Below are 5,205 nucleotides of genomic sequence, written 5' to 3' on the forward strand. Positions count from 1 at the left end.
CAGATTGAGCAAGGTGAGAGCAGCAGCCCATCCTTGTCCTCCTTGCAAGTATCATGAGCAACGCCAGCGGCGCCCAACCCCATGGCTGGCCTGGCCCCGTGGCTGCATGGCTGGCACGTCCCCTTGACTGCAAAGCTGGCACGTCCCCGTGTCCCCACCGGCACTGCGCTGCCCCAGGGCAAGGGTGTGCCCAATGCAAGATCATCATGGAAAGCCCCAACCATCCACATCAGCGCCAGCACGGGGGATGTTTGGAGCTGCCCTGGTGCCTTTGCATGTTGCTGAGCTGTCCTCTGTCCCTGTCCTGCCCCACTGAAGGGGTCGATGCTGTGCTGGCTGGAAGGGGAGCACCACATGGCTGGGGCTGTTGTACCTGAGCTGGGTGATACCTTGGAACAAAAGGTTGGGAGTTTAATGTAACACCAGGAAAACAACTTGCTGGAAACCTGCCACCGATCATAAATAAACAGGAGACGAGCCCCAGCAAGCCTGGCTCAGAGTGACACAACACCATCCCTGCCCCGTGCCCTCCCTAAAGCACCGTGCGTGCAGGGGAGCATCCTCCCTCCCGTGCTCTCCGGAGGCAGCTATCACACTGCAGCCCTGCATGGCTGAGCCCAGCACGGCTGTGACACTTGTGTCCTGATCCCCCACCACGTCCACTGCACCACAATGCCCCATGAAGGGCACTCAGCGCTGTGCTGCAAGATGACGGGGAGAGCCTCCATGGGTGAATGCCCATAGAAACACCCACAAGCCGCAGGATCCCTGTGTCACCTGGGAAGTGACACACGGGGAACAGTTTGGTCTCAGCCCCTCCGAGTGGTGACTGACAGCTGTCCATCAGCTGGTGACACAGAGGGGGCTGGGAATGGCAGTTTGGGTGCATCTGGCTCCGGTGGGGTCTGGGCCAAACATCTGCCTGCCAGCTCCCTGATAAAAAATGGTGTTTTCATAAAAGTGAGATTTGGGGGGAGGATGCGTGGGGGGTGGCATTTCCAACAAAACTCTTCTCTAGTGCTGGAACAGCAATCATTTTTATCACTTTTTGGCAGGCGACCAGATTTAAAACGGCCTTTCAGCGCAGAAACAGAGCTTCTGTTTGTTTGTGGGACATCCACATTCCCAGGGTTTGACAGAAATGATTATTTTCTCCCCTTTTTCTTCCAAATGTTGACACAAGAGTGAAACGCTGCCTTTGCTGCCAGGTCGAGGCCGGGCGGAGGAAGGGCTCTCTGCCGGAGGAGGGACTGGGATGTGCCGGGCTTTGCCTGTGCCTTGTGGATGCTGCACCTGAACAGGAGAGCTCAGAGCTGCGGTTCCAGCCCCGCTGCACCAGCACCATGAGCTGCAGAGCCAAGAGCATGGAGAAAGGCAAACCCAGCAGGAGCAGCACCACTGTGCCCTCCTGTCCTGCTGAGCTGGGCAAGGAGCACAGAGCAGGGGTCCCGCTTTGAAGGGTCCCCTGTCCCTGCGTGGCACCAGTGCACGGCTTGGGTTTCTCTGCAAAGGGAGCACACAGGAGCAGGACCCCAGGGCTCTGTGCAGCCCAGCACCGGCCGTGCAGCCCCATTCTGACCCAGAAATGCAGCACGCCCACCTCCCCTTTCCATGCCCACAGATGCCAGCCAGGCCAGGAGAGAGGCAGTGCATCCCTCTCTGGCAGCAGCCCAGCCCTGAGCTGCGCCAGGCAGTGGGAAAGCGGAGGTGTGTGCACCTGCCCATGGCCCCAGGGAGGAACGCAGAGGGGGGAGATGGGGGCATGGTGGGGTGGGGGGGCAGCATCCTCTGTCTGGGAGGGAGGAGGCTGGAGGGGGGCCAAGCCAGGGAAACAAGCCACATGGACTCGTCTCTGAGGCCTTGATCAAGGGTGTAAGATGGGAGGAGGATGAGGCAGTGGGTGTCCACCTGGTGCCAAAGGACAGATCTGCAGGCTGGGCCATGCAGAGTTGCTGGATGGCCTCACCAAGGGTGCAGCTTGGTGCCTGCAGGCCGACTGCTCTCAGCAGGTGCTGCAAGTCAAGGCCAGAGCATTGGGGGGCTCCCAGCTCTCTGCCCCCATGGCAAACCCTGGTGCTCGGGAAGCTGCATCCTTCCTCTGGGTAACACCAGTGCCAGATTCCCAGAGAACCTGAAACAAGGCAAACCCAGTCCAAGGCACAAATCCCAAAGGTCCATAGCTGGAAGGCACAGGGGAGAGTTCATGGGGAGAAAAGACAAAAGGAAAATCAAAACCTTTTTTTGCAGCCAAGTGCACATTTTCCCTAATCCTTTGCAGCTATTGCTTTAGAGGCTGTAAATTACTCAGACTTGCCCTCTCTGTCTGCACACGGCTGCTGTGCTGGATGCTGCCCCAAAGCGAAAGTTCCTCAACAGCTTGAGGCTGAGCAGGGTGACCTCCATGTCCTGGCAGTGGGCAGTACGAGTGCATGCAGTACTGTGAGCAGAGCACTGTCTGCTGGACTCAGAGGTGTGTTGTGTGGGGTGCTGATCCCTTCGTCCTCCCACCGTGCTCCTGCCCTGCTGGGCCCAGCAAGGATGGCCGCCAGTGTCCCATTGTTTGCACCCGTGCATGGTTTGGCCGTGCTGCGCACCCGGGAGTGACAGCAGATGGCAATGTTTCTGTGCTCTGCCTATCTTTGCAGATCTCACGGCCCACTGCAACACCCTGGGAGCATCAGCAGAACCCCCAGGCCACAGCCAGCCCAGAAAGCGTGGAGCATCGCAGTCTGATGGTCATAATGTGGGCAAACACCTCCCACATGGCTGCTAGCAAGGTCCCCGGGTACTTCTCCTCCATCCGTGCCCAGGACATGAGCTGCCTCATCCCCTCCTTCATGGCATTAGTGCTTCTGGTCCCAGCCCAGGCCAGGAAGGGCAGAGGCAATGACAAAAATAGCCAACAAACGCTCACTGAAGCCCTTTCAGATGCATGGGTGTGGTGCAGCTTTTGGGCAGGGGTTGCTTTTTTCCATCCTGCGCTGCTCCTCTATGCCAGCTCTGCTCAGCCTCACTGGGAGCTGGCAGCAGGGAATCCCAGGGGTACCTCAAGGGGAACACAAGTGCCAGGGCACCCAGCAGTGCCAGCTCAGGGCACAGCGCTTTCTGTCTCCTCCATGAAATTGGCCCCGGCGCATGGTGCTGCCGGCATCTGGTCGCGCTCAGCCGGCCATCACTTGTGGCAGCTTTCTGCTTCCCAGACTTCCTCTTTCTGGTGAGATTTATGAAGCTCTGATCACGACAATTAGGAACTGGGAGTGACCCAGCCAGCCTGCCCACAGGGCAGAAGGAGCCCCGGCTAGTGACTCAGTGACGACTTGTGGCATGGGAAGTTCACATGCTGCTGCTCGGTGCTGCTGTCACCTGCAGCATGTGGCCCTGCTTTGCAGGCATGCAGCCAGCCCCATCCCATGCAAGCAGCCTCATCCCAGCAGTGAACTGAGCCAGGGCTCTTTGCATGGCGGCTCTCTCACACTGATGTCCCATCACAGGTGTCTGTTTGCCCCAAGCGTGCATCAGTGCACAACCCCACTGTGTTCTGAGCAGCAGCAGAGCCTGTTCCAGAGCACCCTCGCCCTGCTGGGGCCACCACCTCCTGCCAGGAGCCAGCTGGGATGTTGGGAGCACTCAGCGATTGCATTTTGCCCCCTCAATAAAAAAGCAAAGCAGCAGGCAGCAAAGTGCTTTGGTGCATGGATTCACCTCTCCTGGATGGCATGGCACCCACTGCAGCCCCTGCAGCCCCATCCTTCCCTCCCATGCCGTCTTATCCCATCAGGTAAGGACCTTTGCTGCTGCGCAGCCCTGAGCAGCCAGCTCCCTGGGCTGAGTCATGTGGCAGCTCCGCAGAGCAGAAGTGTCTGCTGAGGGTGAGTGCTCACCGCAGGGTAATGCGTACTTCCTTTGTGCAAGCTAAAAATAGAAGGCAGAGCACAAAGAAACAAAGTGCTGAGTGCACCTCTGCAGGCACAGGGCATGGGGGAAGGAAGAGCTTGGTGCAGCTTCTGGGGAGGTGTTGCAACAGCAGTGTAATTCCATGCAACGTGTGCTCCGGTGTGGGGATTCTTTGTTTCAATGGGAGATTTGCACTTGAAAAGCCACTGTCAGATTTGCATGCAACGACATGTACGTAGTCAGTCCAGAAACAGCAATGTTGCCCTCTGGTTTGCAGAGCAATGCCTGCTTCTTATGCACTCCTACCCGCGAGCAGCACCAGGCTGCCCTCAGCCCATGCAGAAGGGCTTTGACCCCAGGCTCCCACTCCAGAAGTGGATTTTTGCATTCCTGATGGAGGGAAAGCAATGATGCCCGCAGAGCAGCACTGCAGCTCCCACTGTGCCCCAGGCCCGGGGGCACTGCTGCCAACGGTGGGGCCGTGCTTCAGCCTCGGTGCTGCCCTTGCCTTTCACCCCTTTGGGTCTTCCCCATGCGTGCCATGGGAAATGTGCTGTGTGGAGCTGGGTTTGCAGAGCCCCATCCCGGCACCACGGCGCAGCGTTTGCTCCGTGTCCTCCTGGTGCAGCACGGAGCCACGCCAAGAACTGATTCTCTGCCGCTCATTATCAGCACAGGAGTGAAAGTTGGAGCACGGCCGAGGTGGGAGAGGTGTGGGAACGCAGACAGGCAGGGTTATTTCCCCTGCGCCCTGCAGAAGGGAGGCAGGAAAGACATACAAATAGACATAATTGAGGCTAAATGTCTTAGGTTTTTGAATCAACATGCATCACCCAGAGCACAATCAAAGGCTCTTTAGTAATTTATTGACTTACCCTGAAGTGAAATTATCTGCGCGCAGTTATCACACCCACGCCCACACCCACCCCTTCCTATTAGGTAACCGAGGCCGTGCAGACCGCAGGAGGAGCGCAGGGCTGGACGCTGTGCAGCACAGCCCAGCAGTGGGACACGTCCAGATACGATCCCGACACCGTTCTGGAGATATCTGCATGGGTTGGGGTGGCTCTGAGAGCTGTGGCCATAGGGGATGGGGAGCCATGCCCTACTGTGTGTCCCCATGCAGCTCGTGGCACGGATGACCCTTCCTGCAGCTTTCCAGGCAGAAAGGGGAAGGCAGCAGCCAGAGGAGCAGCGGCCGTGCCCCGAGGTCAGGCTTGTTTTCAAAAGGCATGTGCAGGTTTTCTGCGCTTGCAAAACTTCCCCCTCCTTCCTCTTACGAAAGACCCCTCGGTTTGCAAATCTGTGGGG

Source organism: Numida meleagris, chromosome 16 (assembly GCF_002078875.1).
Source record: "Numida meleagris isolate 19003 breed g44 Domestic line chromosome 16, NumMel1.0, whole genome shotgun sequence".
Classification (NCBI taxonomy): Eukaryota; Metazoa; Chordata; class Aves; order Galliformes; family Numididae; genus Numida; species Numida meleagris.